At 40.0% G+C, this 15,678-nt stretch overlaps 1 protein-coding gene across 7 annotated transcripts in view; it reads left to right on the forward strand.

The window, feature by feature from the left end:
• Positions 1–15,678, forward strand: part of LOC145987701 (protein bric-a-brac 1-like) — a 663,074-nt gene that overhangs the window by 302,739 nt on the left and 344,657 nt on the right. For all 7 annotated transcript variants that reach the window (XM_083122257.1, XM_083122259.1, XM_083122260.1 and 4 more), the window contains one exon: positions 183–225. The gene's annotated coding sequence lies outside the window, so the exon portion shown is untranslated. The remainder of the gene's footprint in view (positions 1–182; positions 226–15,678) is intronic.

Genomic DNA, 15,678 nt, shown 5'->3' on the forward strand with positions numbered 1-15,678 from the left:
TAAGCCACTATACTATGACCATTAACACTCGTGTAGTCGTTCACTCAACTACAGCTAAATGTGTTTGAAGATCAGTAGAAAATAAAGTACAGCAGACTTATTCGTAGTATTGTTGACTAACATATTTAAGTAATATTATATAATTAAAAACGTTAATTTAAAAATGCTTTCCGTCTTTTCAGGTGTCCTGGAATACCCAACAACCTGATGCAGAGAATATAGCAGGTTTGTATTCCAAAGTAGGATATTGACATTATATCTTAGTAAAGGAAGTTTTGTTGTTTGGTTACATTTAAGAAATTCCTAAATTGTTATACTGGTCAGTGGCACAGCCACAAGAGGGCAGGGGACATTTCCCCATCAATCTTGGACGTAAACAATTACAGGGTGTCTCAAAAGTAATAGTGCAAACTGACACAGGTGAAAGTACACGATAATAGAAGCAAAACAGTCTCGGTAAACATGGGTCTGCAAACGAGCCGTATTCGAGATAATCGCGAATGTGTGATTAAAAACCGCCACTGACTTCATTGTTTGTGAACGTCGTCCTAGTTGGTAAAATACCAATAATACAGTATGAAAAATGAGGAGATCTCATTGCTTTTATTGAACATTCTACTTACTTTAACAAGGAATACAGCACTACTTTAGTATGTTCTACGTTACAATTACTGTATACTCGTAGGTGTTCAAAGTGACGTCTTTCCGTCTGGATGCAATACTGTACGCGATTTCGCATTGAGTTTCGTTGTCTTTCGAACACCCCCGGATTATTTCGAAATTTGTCACAAGCATGTACAATTCTCGGACCGCGCAAGGAGTAAAGCACTCGGTGTTATAAAATGCAACCAATGACGGCTTGTAACCACACATTCGCACACATTATTAGCATTTTACCAACTAGGACGACGTTTACAAACAATGAAGTAATCGGCGGCTTGTAATCACACATTCGCGATTATCTCGAAAACGGCTCGTTTGCAGACCCATGTTTACTGAGACTTTTTTGTTTTTATACTTTGTGTTTACTTTCACCTGTGTCAGTTTGCGCTATTACTTATGAGACACCCTGTATATAGCAAGGCTAACACAATTTAAATGTAGCCTGAGGAAAGCGGATATACAAGATGGAACGAAAAAGGATTTAAAACAAATCTAGTAGGGGCATCAGGTAGCAGTGTCGGATATTGTATTTTGTTGGACGATTGCGAAGAATTTAAAATTTATGGCTTGATAAAAACTAAAATAGCGTAAGAGAATTATTAATCTTGTTGGCGAACGTTTTCTTCGTAAATCCAAATAAATATTTAGAAAATTACTATTTTCATTACAGAGGAACCACGCGGAAGCGAAGAGGTTGCTATTTAGAAAAGTACACGTATACTTTAATATTGATTTAACATCGGATTGGATTGGCTCTTGCCCCCCCCCCTTTTCCCCCGCATACAAAAGTTTGTGTTTGCGCCTCTGATTCAGACACCACTTTGTAATTTAAAATTAATTCTACAACTGTCCAGCCCTTTGCACATATATTTGAATAAACGTGAATGAGGTTGAGTTATGATATGATGAAATTGATGAAGGGACACTCTAAGAACTTGCAAAGAACACCCATACCCATGCCGGGATTCGAATCCGGGACTCCTGGCGTCATTTGCGCGCTGTGGGGCCATTGTCATAAAGGTCCGTTGCGCCAAGGAGTTCTGTGTTTTAGTTCCCTTAGTCGGTTTGTGTTTCTGCGGTAATGTACCTTCCCGTTTAGGAGTGAATGAGAGCTAAGAAGAAAGAGCCGTTTTCGAAAGACACGTCTGATCTTTACGTGTCATCGACTTCAGCGAGCTAATCCCTGAATTAGACTCTGTTTGTATTTTAAACAATAGACGTAATAGGTCGGAGTGGAACAATTAGCTGTGACATACCACATCCCATGAATTAAATATTTGCTTTGTGAAAGCACGGAAAGAATTAAACAGCGCGACAGTTTCGTTTTGGGACGACAGCGCAATTTAATTACTTGAAATAGTATTAGCTTGTGTGTATGTGTGGACACACGCTAATGAAAATTATTAAAAAAAAAAGTACAGTAATTTAGAGAAAAATATCGATTTGGAATGTTAATGGTTGGATTTGATGCCTGAGTCGTGTTTACCTTTCATGATTGTTCGTCCAGTCTTATATTATTTTCTCGAAATCTATTACTACAAAAAAAAACCAACATGAAGGTTGTAGAGGTGTATCCGGTTTGGTGCCGATTTTAACTGCTTAAACCGTTTGGGTAAATCTCCCCTACATTTGGCTGTTGGGGTTGGTGATAAAGGGAGGGGCGTTTCTTGAAATTAAATATTTTTTCCGAAGACACCCAAACCCAAATGTCAACTTTTCCCGTAGCACACCCAGGAATACATTTCTCAGACTAACGAGTCTCTGGCGTCTAGACTCACAGCCAGTATAATCCTCTGTGAGGCTTGTGTTGTGCTGTGTTCTGTTCATGTGTGTGTCTGATTGTCATCACAATTCATCCTCATCTTCACGATTAGCCAATAGTGGCAGTAAAGCGAAGTGAAATAACACAGTTCAATGAATGAATCAATGAAGATTTTAGAACATCCAAAATATAATGTTTTTTAAAAAATTAATCTCTCCAGCATTTACCGCTGCCAACAGTTACGGTCATTTTGTTACTGCCGAATGCACTCTTTTGGTTTCTTGTGGAGTAAAAACAGGAAATTTCGGCACACCTGCATCATCTTTTTTGGTGCGAAAATTACAATTCATTAAGAGCCGCGACGGTTCAGTCGTTATGGCGTCCGACTGCCACGCGGAGACCCGGGTTTGGTTCCCGAAGTGGATGATTTAAGGTGGGAACGTTTCCAGCATGGGGAGTCTCTGGGGTTTGCCCAGGCTCTTGTATTATACTTGTTGAATGATAGTTAAAGCAGTCGGCAAGAATTCCGATGGATAGTCTTGATCACTTAACATCCACAAAATCACCGAGATTGTGAAAACAATTTTTTGTTATTGTTATTGTTAATATTTGTTATCGTGAATCGTGGGGCAGTGCTTATTGAAATCAGTAAAATGCAGATTCAAAATAAATATAAACTAGGATGCATTAATATCATGATACATGCTACATGGAATGGAGGATTAATGATACTTCGTGAATTTGTAATATAGCTGTTTGCGCCTACCCAATGTTTTTCAAAGGTTGGCGCCCCTGTACGGAAACGTGTATCTTGGAAAATGCGGCATGGAAAGGGTCGTGCGGATTCCAAAAGTTTGGGACCCCTACCCTTAGGTATCACCGGCAATAAAAATGGGACACCTATGAAGTACTAGTTTCCCCGCAAGGCGTTATGTGTGTTGCCTAAATCTACGGCGGTGGTAGAAGTTGCCGTTGAAAATGTACTATCAAAATTCACTTACCGCCGTAGACTTAAGCAACACGCACACCAACTTGCAGGAAAATGAATATTTCAGGATCTAAGTGTCCTCTTTTTATTGCCGGTGATTGTACAGTCACGGACACTTCTGTGTTGTAACAATACAATTGACTTTCAATAGAATTGTTACAACCCAGAAGTGTCCGTGACTACAACTGCAGTGCGATCGTTGATTTCGCGGATTGGAGAGAGACAAAAATTTGGATGAAAACCTTACCGCCCCCAGTGAATTTGTAAATACGCCCCTAACAGCAACAATTCCAGAAGGCGAAAACATTCCTACCTGAAATGTAGTAATTAGAAAAACATTACAACGGTAGAAAAAGTACAAACTCAACCAACGTACCTAAATAAAATATCTGTAAGTTCCCGACTATTAACCGGCATTCCAGCTTATTAGTACAAGTACGCGTGATTTTCTTGGGAATATTTTTAAGTGCGTGTGATTTATAAGCTCCCTTAAAAAATAACAGAGCACTTTAGACAGAACTCTCTTAAATATAGAGAAACGTATTATTAATATAAGTGGCGCCATCAGTATGGGCGAAGAAGAAGAGGAGAAATAGTCATGTATTATTCCCATGCGGTAAACCGTAGAAGCTAGCATTAAGTAATAGCTCATATAATCGATTCCCATTAATTGCTAATAAGACAAGCGCAGAAATGGAGGGAAGGTATTGTCATTGTGATTGCTGGTTACGGATTCGTTCGGTCAAGGAAAATGAATACGGTGTGTTGTTGGCTGCTACACAGGTATGCGTTCCTGCTTGAGAAGCGTCTTTTTGCTTTGGTATGCTGTAATTGAACTCCAGTCTTGAAGCCAATAAGATTTCAAAGACAAACATGGAAGTAAAACACTTAGGCTATACGGTTTACTATGTGTGTAACACGCATTGTTCGAATTAACGTGGAGGATGTCGCGACCCCCCCCCCCCACACACACACACAAATATTATCCCTGGTAACATTACTTTTATCCCTGTCAGGGATGTTTTTCCCCCTCATAGATTGATTGATTGATTTGGTGTTTTAACTCCACTTTATACACAGGGAGGCTAATCGGGACTGGAATTACAGTTTAAAGTGGGATCCGAACCACTGTGTACCTCCACCGGCTATCGAACCCGGGACCCCTTGATTACAAGGCGACGACGCTACCACTGCGCCATCGGCGAGGCCCTCCCCCTCAAAGAAAATGGAACTAAAAGCATATAGAATACCATTTCTTAATTATGTAACAAACACAATTATAAATCTCAAGGGTTACCACTCTACGGCAGTGGTAAAAGCTGCAATTGAAAATTTGTTATTAAAATCCACTTATCGCCTCAGAATTAGGCAACACACATAACGCCTTGAAGCAAAACTAATATTTCAAGCTCTTGGTGTGCCATTTTTATTGCAGGTGACTGTACAAAGCGGGTCTTTTATGTCAGTCTCTGAAAAGGGATGGTACCGAGACGAGAACGGGACCTCACGTTCGAGACTTGTCGCTACGATGCAGAACGTGTGGTTATTATTATTATTATTATTATTATTATTTCTTAAGCAACAGCCCTTGAGGGCCAGGGCTCACCTACCGACTCCCGGCTTCAGTCCCACATGCCTCAGGTGGGAGATCATCCTACCAGTTACGGAGTGACGTGTGGTAAGTACGACTTACCCCCAGTCGTCGTTGTAGGTCCACGAACGGCTTTCTTTACTCATTCTTAGCTCCCCCATTTCCTCACGATGGTGGGTTTCCAACGATTCCACACACTGGCCGAAATCTCAGGAGAAGAGTTTGTTACGCTTCTCCCAGGGAACTCGAACCAGGGGCCTGATGCCTTAGACCGCACGGTCACGCTGCGAGACATTATTATTTCTTAAAGAAGTTTATTCTAATATGAAGTTAACGTCCTGTGATATACGAGAGATTTATTTCTGTTTAAATAAGATTGTTCAAGTTAATATACGTATTGTTTGCTACATCGTAACTACGCAGCGCCATCCGTAGCCATCAAGATCTAATCAACGTAGGCTATCAGGGTATGGATCTACCTGGATATACTATCCCAGGAGAGAAACTTGATTTCCGGATCCGCGACAGAGAGATTACTCTGGATTGATTAGTGATACTAAGACTGTTAATACAGTGACAAAATAACTTGTTTATGTACCTAATGAGTAGTGTACAGTCAGGAGAAACTTGGCGTCGTTAGTGCCTTGTTAAAAAACACCCTGAGATCTATAAAACTTAGGGTGACCGTACGTCCCGTTTCAAAGGCGTGTCCGGTCGTCCCGTCGATATTATTAAAAGGTCACTTTTTGTCCCGTTTTATAAAAGTCTAGGAGTTAGCTTGAAAATCTGATATAAATTAAAGAGATACGTATTTCGTGTCAAAACAAATGTTGATGGAATGTTTAAAATAGTGTCATGGCTATTTCAGTTCTACTGTGTCAAGCACTTCATAGCAGTCAAAATGTTCCGTTGTTGTCGAGAATATTCAAGCATAGCCTACAGTTGTACAGTGGGATCCACTAGTATTACCGTGCAAATTGCACATCACCATGTTCCTGCACTTCATATGACCGAATAAGAGCTTCAAAAATGAAAAGAAAACTCAAAACAAGCTGTTGACAACTTCTGCACCAGCATACATAAAAATCAATCGCTTAAAAACACATAGCATGTAAGAGGAAAATTAGGATGTAAGAGGAAAATTAATTAAAATAGTGATGGATAATCTGCCGAGCAACACTAGTGGATCCCACTGCACTGAGTGCTTTGTGTGTGTTCCGATATTTGTAGAGCAATGAGTAAGCATGGACAAGAAGCGTACGCGTAACTTCAATAGAAACCTGCAAAAATAATTTAAATTCCTGGATCTTGAAACAAACTGAAAAGACAAATCTCGCGTTGTGTTGTCTGATATGTGAGTTTTATGAACAGTTGGTGAAAAATAAAGTTGTTCCCAAGAAGAAGATCGAATCTTCCTATGAATTATTCTGGCGCTCCTTAACTTCAGCGTTGGGCTAACATCAAAGTTTGATCAGAAGAGATCAGAAATACTATGTAAATCATACCGAAATTATAATACAACGGGAGATCATATTTCATTTGTTGTTTTATGGGACCAATACTTTAACAACAATAATTTTATAATTAGCCCAGTTTTTCAGAAAGGGGTGGTGGGTGTAGACTGACCTTTTTGAGATGTCCCGTTTTTGCGAGAAAATATTATGGTCACCCTACTACGTAGAACTTGCACATTTTTCGAAAAGCAAGTTTGCATGTATTACCTGTTGAGTTCCAATATTATCTTTTACTTACTCGGGGGGAGAAAATGGTCTCGTAAGTGTAAACCCCCTTAAAGTGACCCCCAATTATAATTTTTGTCCGATTAGTCTATCTACATAACGTTACCTTGTCCTCCATGTTCAGATAATCACACTGATTTGCCCAAGATTCAAACCCATATCGCCGGCCTCTGTGGCGGAGTGGTCGCGCTACGACGCCAGGGGTCCCGGGTTCGAATCCTTGCCTGGGCATGGATAATTGTGAGTGTCCATTCATCAATTTTCATCACACCATCCCTCATCACCATCTTCGCAAGTTAGCCAAAAGTGGCACGAAGAGCGAAGTAAAATGAAGCAAGTCAATGAATCAATCAAACCCATATCTTAGCGAGGGACTAGTTTTAACCACTCCGCCACCGTGGCAGGCATTATTGCCATAACCCTACGTCGGTACAGATGATAAACTACACGAGGTAAAATATACTCTCCTGTTGATTACAATAAACAATTTTTCTCGTTAAATCTTGATGTGATAATCCCGCCCCGGAATATATCGGGGAGTTTTGTATGCAGTGTGCGACCTAATTTTTTTTTCTCCCGCCATATCACTGTGACATAGGCAGGCGCGGTGGTGTTTGTTGCTTGTTCCCGCCGCCTGTGTGCTCCACAGTTGCTGTCCGAGGCTTTGTAATAACACGTGCTGTGTGTACTGTTGAGCTCAGTGTTTTATTTGAAGCATGCCACAGAGCTGATCCGAATTAGCGGCACATTAACTGCTTCGCACGAACGCTTGCCTCATAGCATCAAAATCCTGTGTGTGTGTGTGTGTGACTCAAATTTCCCTCCTTCCTCCCCTCTACGTTCACTCACTACTCTACCCTCTTTCTGCCCGTACTCAGTCATTCGGATTTCCCCTCCAAATTTCGCTCTCGGCTTTATATTATATATAGACCTCGTTAAACGTGGAAGGTTCCATTTCCGTGCTGGCGAGAGGGGGGTGTCGGAGGAAAAGGCGCTACGAACAAGCTCAGTGGTGCCAACTCGTGGGAAGTTTCTAAGAGAGGAAGGGATTTATTTCGAAAATGTTGGGATCTTTTGCATAGACCCCGCTTATTCTGTTCCTGGTCTTGTTTCAAAGCCACTTTGTGGTCAGATAAGGCTGGCTTATCGGGACTAGCTTTACAGTTTTTATTTTGATCTGAACAACTAACTCTCTATCCTTCTTAAACCCGAAGTTTATGGCTGCAGCAACACAAGCCATCTGCCCCTATCCTGAGCAAGACCAATCCAGTCTTTTCCATTCGTACCGATTACCATTAGGTCGATCTCAACTCTACCGTTCCTTCTTGGCCTTCCTACAAGTCATCAGGTTTCCCAACAAGAATCCTGTAAACTCTTCCATCCTCTCCCATTTGGGCCACATGGCCTGCGCACCTAAGTCTTCTTGATTTAATTGTAGGGAATCAAAACTGCATGGCGGGATTTGCTTGTTGTATTCTTTTGGGGGGGGGGGGGATTTTGTGTCGCTTTTCCTCCTCTCTAAGTGAATCGCAACGACAAGGATGGATGATGAAGTGTAACAAAAAGTCGGCTTCAGTATCGGAGTGGCGAAGCCAGAGGTTCCGGGTTCGAAACCTCGGTAAGGAATATCATGATGTTTGTCCCTGCTCAAACATGAAAAATATGACCCCTTGGGCACGCTACTGACTGGGGAGGGGGGTGCATTCCTTACCCAGGATTCGAACCTACAACCCCTGCCTTCAAACCTCCATCACACTATATAGACTGGTAGCTGAAATTTGTGGATTTGCAATGGGGGACAATTTACCGTCCCCTCAAAGTCATGAGAAAATAAGGGGAACAATTTACCAGAATAGTTGCATGTGGTGCAACTCGAAACTTTCATTTTTGAATAACAATAACTGTAAACTTTGAAAGTATTTTTTCAAACGATTACTTTCTAAAGAACTTTACCATTTTTGCCTCTCCCCAAGAGAAATATTGAAATCCCTTGTATGGAACCAGGGAATTTTGTAATGTTCGGTGAAAGCATTTGCACTAGGACCATCGGGGGATGGCTTAATGGTAACATGACCGCCTTTATAATCAAAGGGTTCCGTATTCGATACCAGGTGGGGTTGGTGGTGGCTGAGGGGGTTCAGATCCCACTTTAAACTGTAGAAGCAGCCCCGATTAGCCTATCTCTGCATAAAGTACACTTAAGGAAGCTGAATTGACAAGTAAGACAACAGCTCGACAGGACGAATCGACACGGGATAAGGGAAATAGGTAGAAACAAGCACAAAACAACGCTATAGGTTTCAGATTCAGTATTTGGTTTGTATGTGTTCCGTTGTTTTGTTTATTATCGTTCCCTTTGTTGTGTTTGTGATTTCAGCTATCTCGTAACATCTGTGAAACGTCAACCTTGTTTCGGCAGGAGATGTTTCAGCAGGTCACAAAACCTTTTTTCCTTATCCGTTCCACCCCTATTTTGCCCCCTGGACTCGTCCAGTCAGCGCGTGCGCAGTTGCATGGATGGTTGCAACTAAGGCAAATGGACTATAGATCGACTTATTTCTACCGTTAGTGCTAATCTTGCTTCATTTTGCCACTTAATTGGAAATGAATTTGTAGTTTGTTCTTCACCCCCTTTTTTTTTGTTTGTTATTTAGTGTCGCCTTTCTTCCAGTTTTGGCTAACCTATACGTTGAGGATGAATGATGATATGATGACATTAATGAAGGGACGTCTGCGTTCTTTAGCAGTAGCCAGTGGTACATTAAAAAAAAATCAACGTCAACACCTTGATTCTCAGATCGTAGCTGGACGTGTACTTTTTTGGAAATTATGTAAAGCAAAAGAGAATGATTACCATAAGATACTTTTTGATAATCTTATATCTGGAAAGATGTTTGTATTGGCGAGATTTTTCAGTTATTTTTAACTTCTTTCTAGATTTTTCTTTGTGTGTTGGAAAGGAAAGGGAATTTATTGTTTCCGTGAGGTAAATTTATATTAAAAGGGGGAATTTTTATTTGAGGAAGGGATTTTTCCACACGAGAAACGGGATATTTTTTTATCCCGACGGGGAATTTTTTCTCCGATATGCCCGGGCTTCGCCGTTCGTTTCGACGTCTCGCTGCATAACATTTACTTATAAAACTTCGGTTGCGGGCACGGTCACCTGCTTTTACCGAACTATAATTAGCATTGCGTCGTTAAAATCTTTGCATTCTGGGACGTGCATTAAAAGAAAAAAATATCCCTGACGTGAGTTTCACTGCAGAAACTCTCCGCGTGGTCTTTTAGCCGAAAGCCCTGCGTTTCTGCAAGCTCGCCTTTCTCCCCCCCTCTCCCTCCCCCCTCGCCTTCATGAATATTTCCCTCTGAATTGTAAAGTTTTTGAATTATTTGTTGGAGGCATGCAAAATTTACAGTGTAATTTGAATAGAGACTCCGGATAATCAATCCGTTTTGTAAATAATGTAATTGTGTAAAGTCGGAAGGCAGGAAGTTGAATGACTAGTATGGAAAATTTGAGAGTTTGATTTTACAGTGTTGCCATGTTCGTCCAGTTGTTTGACACTTGACCATGTCGTAAAATGTTCTTCTTCGGTGTCATTTTTTTTAGCCCACGATTCCGAACAATGGACCAAATCAATTTTATTGCGTCCGCTAACAAGCCGATTTCAAACTTGGAAAGAAAAACGTGTCGCATGACTTACGAGGGGTGTTCACAAAGTGGTACACAACCCGCTACGAAGCCAAGGTTCATTGGATCGAATCCTGGCTTCATCATTATGCTCGTCTTTGCATGTACACCATCACACCATTGTCAGTGACATAAAGTAACGAAAACTTTAAAAATATATATTTAAAAAAGTACGAGGGACGTTCATAAAGTTCGTACATGCTCTGTTTAAGGATGTTGTGTATCTGTTTCTTTTAACACACTCTATACTTGTTTGTATAATACGCAATTCTTGTGCTAAACTTCACATTTCACAACACAACATATCATGTTTTCACAACATTAATTGATATTTTTTACTAAAAAAAGAAAAACAGTCGTAATTACAGTGGGAACCTCAAGATGTAGGGCTCAGTGACGTTATTTTATTTATTTACTTATTTCGAACGCAAAAGGGCAACAGGCAAATGCCCAATTACAGTATTCTACATTTTGGGCATTGAGTTATAAAGTTCGCATGATCTGATCAGAAGAAATATTCTTGAAATTACAAAACGTGTATGTAGACAAACATATTTTATCATGTCCAACGCGAAGAAGCGAGAAATGCGATGGACCTTGTAGAAAAAAGCGCTTGAAAGAGAGGTGTGCGAAAAATACAACATGGCGTCGTATTCCCAATATGTTTCTCGTATTTTTTAGTGAGAAAATGTCGATAGGTCACGTAATATAGATTGTTCATGCCTATATGTATGCATTAAATAATCAACTCACTGAATACATTCTCAATCAAAACAGTACATCGTGGGTCCAATTTTCTTCGTCTAGTATAAGTGCTAAAGTTCCATGATTTCTTTACACATAGTCAGTATGAGAAACCATTTTTACGATGAGGCTTAACGAATGAGCTAAGTTTAACCATTTCTAATTACCAAGCAAAAATCTCTGCTCTGTTATGTATCATGCAAGTTTTGGATTATGTCCATGAAAACAATGGACAACTTCCAAGGAAGATGGCATGACTACACGATTGTTTTTTTGTTTTTTGTTTTTATTTTCAGATGATACAAGTACATTGCCTAAGTGAAAACAAAACTCTGGACTTTCGTTTCTGCCCAAATTCTTTTCTAATTCCTCACCACTGACGACTATTTACTTTTTGTAATTATATTCTTGCTTATTGGTATCTGACTTTCATTCTTTGAGTCAAGCTTTTCTTTTCTTTTTGTCTTCTGACGTCAGTGTAGCTTTCACAATTAGCAATTTCTTTCACATACTCCTGGGGTCTCACAATGTGATTATACGGATGAGCCGGACCCTGTGGCCGAGTGGTTAGCACATCGCGGTGCGACACCAAGGGTCCCGGGTTCGAATCCCGGTCGGGCTTGGTTGTTTGTGAATGTCCATTCATCAATTTCTTCATTTGATCACTCATCCCGATCTTCGCAACTTAGCCAAGAGGCACAAAACGCGAAGTAAAATAAACTAAATCAATCAATCAAAACATTATACGGATGAGAACTCCACATATGCTCAATATGGGCCCATACCATAACTAAAATCAGCATGTGTCTCGAAGGACTATAATCTCCTTACCTAGGTGAAAAGCTAAGCTGAGGCTGTAAAGGGTCACTCAACGCATATAAGAACAACACACAGCCCTACAGAGGAACATACAGGTTGTAGGTTCAGACGTCATAGCTTCGTTGGCCTGCAGCATTGCAGTTGTGGGATGCACTATGAGGAAGTGAGGTTGAATTTTGGGTGTCGTCTCTACTCATGTGACTTTTCCTTTTTATTATTTCTTCAATTACTGGTTTCAATTCACCCCTCTCACGTCAGGATCGTCCATTTTCGTTACGTGATCGACTTCTACAAGCTTTTGTGGCTATGTGTAGGCTGCAGGACATCGTGGTTTCGTACTCATTTCGGTGGTAAAAGTATGACTGCCTAACATATTTGACAATAAAAATAAGTATGCGAGTAAGAAGAGTTGATAAAGTACTGAAATGATGAAGGGAAAATATATTACAAAATGTGCTGAAAATGAAAGTGAAGAACGTAGGAATATAATACAGGGGCATTCCAGCGTTACGTGTGTGACATTCACACATAAAATGTAAGGTTGGCTTAAAATATCGTAATGAGCTATTTTCGTAGAATTATGAAGTACTTTGTTGTGTCTGCTAGCAGATGAAAAAAAAAACTTGAGTAAGACTACACAGCGTGAATCCATGAGAAGCAGAACGAAAATGTGTTACGTATTTGACGCTTTAAAACTAAAACACAATTCGACTTTTTTGTCTGTGAAGCATGCGGGCTATAAATGCCAATACTTTTTGTTGGTGAAATGTGCAAATTATATGCATTCGCAAACATTTAGACCTTAATGCAATTAAAAACAATAACAATTTTCAGATTGACTCATTTTGTTATTTACATGGGAGTAGGACCACTTTTCGTTGATGCCCTTGTAATGAAATCGTTCTGAAAAGGAATCGAAGGTCCATATCGAAATTTAACGGTGGGTGGAGAAGAAGAAAAGTAATACAAGTAACTGTAGTTTGGATTGTGTTTTAAGTCCACTTTATGCACAGATAGGCTAATAGGGACTGATCCTACAGTTTACAGTGGGTATCAAACCGTAAACAACTGAAAGAAAGAAACATGGAGTTGTTGATATGTAAGGCAAAAGAAGATAGTGGATGTCCTCGAAGGACAGGAAACTTCAGATTTTAGTGTAAGAAAGGCAAAGGTTTGGTGTTGAGATGCCCTCACTGAATCTATTGCAGAGAAGGAAGAAGGAACGTTAGAATAACCGAAACTGAATGAACGAAACTCGATGAACACAATGATGGCAGATCGTGGTGGAAGGTATTTTAGAAAATGCAGTTCTTCACCTTCGACTACTACAGGTAGCAGAATACATTGAATGTAAACAGCCTAGAAGATCAGAACGAAGGGGAAATCAAAGTGTGAGGAAGCTGTTTAAAGAAACGTGGCTGGTTATGAAATGATAAATAAGAGGAATCTCCAGAATTAAACCAATAATATGACAGTTCATGTAACCCACTAAAGAAGGTTGCTACACTTGAAGCCCATGATAAGAGACAAAAGCGAGAAAATACTTGTAATAAATAGAAATAAATCGACAACCAGGAACATGTCACGATATGGGCAAATGACAGTGAAATCCAGAGAAAAATCTTCAGTTAGTAACTGGCGTAGCGTAGAAGGGGCTAATAGACAGTACTGTCCATTTACATGTTTTATGTCCTAATTGCTAACTAGGAGACCGAATGCGTTAAATGTAAAAAAGAACAAACACGATGACCGTCACAAGTTAAACTCTAACCCAACGCCAGGTGTCACTGCCGAGTAAACTGTGGTAGTGGAATTTCTCGTACCAAAATCGCAGCTGTTTGTTTATTTACCAGCTTCGCCTTTTTTTGTTGTTGTTGTTGCCCTTGCAATGTAGATCACAGAACGAATTGTGCACCGACATGCGCGCATGCAGTTAAGCACAGAAATTCAGGTACGTGATGTTCGTAATTAGCATTTTTCTTCTTTTGCCCGGTGACATAATCTGCATATTCGCAGGAAGCCCGTCGAAAACAGGTTGTTATTTTGCCATGGACAAAACGTACAAATGCATCACACTACAAACAAACTTATACCCCCCCCCCCAATTCCGTTTACAACTAGTTTATATACACACGTACATACATTCATACGTACATACATACGTACATACATACCAGTGGCGGCGATTGGGTTCCAAAACCGGGAGGCAAGATGCAAAAACTGGGGGCAAAGACAGTTTATTTCCATTTATAGATAAGTTTTTGCATAGAACGGGGGCAAAGTCGCGAAAATTGGGGTGGCAACTGCGCCCCCCAATCGCCGCCACTGATACTTACATTTACATATATGCACACACACACATGTATATATAGGTCTGTAAACCCACACATTTCCCCTTATATATATATATATATATATATATATATATATATATATATATATATATATATATATATATATATAAGTGCTATTTATCTGACGTTATGAAACGGTACACCATACCGGCACTTTTTATAAGTGAGAATAAAACTAATCATTTTATTTTAACAGAAGGAATGTGTGTGCGTATAACTAAATGAATATCCGATTGTTTACGACCATGCCAATGTTTTAAGCAGTTCTTATCATGATCACAGTAACTAACCATAACAATAACAAACACACAACAAACATGAAAATTACCGGATTCTTTTTAAGTCCATCTTTATGCACAGATAGGCTAAAAGGGACTGGACCTACAGTTTAAAGTAGGATCCGAACCACTATGTACCTCCACCGGGTATCGAACCCGGGACCCCTTGATTACAAGACGACGACGTTAGCACTATATCATCGGGGAGGGCCCCCCAGAAAGAAAGCACTATATTTATACACACACAGACATATAATGTACGTACTAGTGGTGTAAGGGGTAGCCTTCCACGTCTGCATTTTGCAGACTAACGAGGCTTTGGCATCTGCATCTACGGCCAGTATAATCTTCGTAGGACTGTGTGTGTGTTGTTCTGTGTTTTGTCTTTATGTGTGCTTAGTGCACCTTTACAGCCTCAGCTTTTAACCGAAGTCAGAATATTTTAATATTTTAGTTATACGAGATTATAGGTTTTTTTTTTTTTTTTTAAATTCTGGTACGGGGATGGATCCCGTGTAACGTGAAGGGTACAAAACAGCCTAAGTGCTAACGCATCCAAAATTTTAAATTTGAATATAAAGTACTAAATGTTGACTGCAGTGCATACCTGCAGTAATACCAGGTTTTCTGCTTTGCTTCCTTGATAAAAGTGACCCAATTGGTGCCGTCACCTAGCGCCTGTCACGGACAATGTTTAACGCTCCTAACGTCGTCATAATTCTCAGACATCGATGAAGACTACTAATATTACTATTAGTACAGATAAAGGGGGAAACTGGACAAAAAGGTAAATTTTCCCCTTTGAAAAGGGAAATTATGCCCTCAGTTTGTGCAAACACTGTTCTCGCTATTGTCTACATTTTTACATGGCCATGGCAATCTTTAACTACAGCCGATAGAATCGCGTAACTTATATGACGCAACGCTCCACCAGTGTACCGTGAAGGAAATACGAGGCTCTGCAAATTTTGGGTCCTGAACACAAAACTCTAAATTCGAGGAAATGTAATGCATTTTTTTATTTCATTTAACTTTTGTTATTTAGC

Source organism: Lepisma saccharinum, chromosome 5 (assembly GCF_977018435.1).
Source record: "Lepisma saccharinum chromosome 5, izLepSacc3.1, whole genome shotgun sequence".
Taxonomy (NCBI): Eukaryota; Metazoa; Arthropoda; class Insecta; order Zygentoma; family Lepismatidae; genus Lepisma; species Lepisma saccharinum.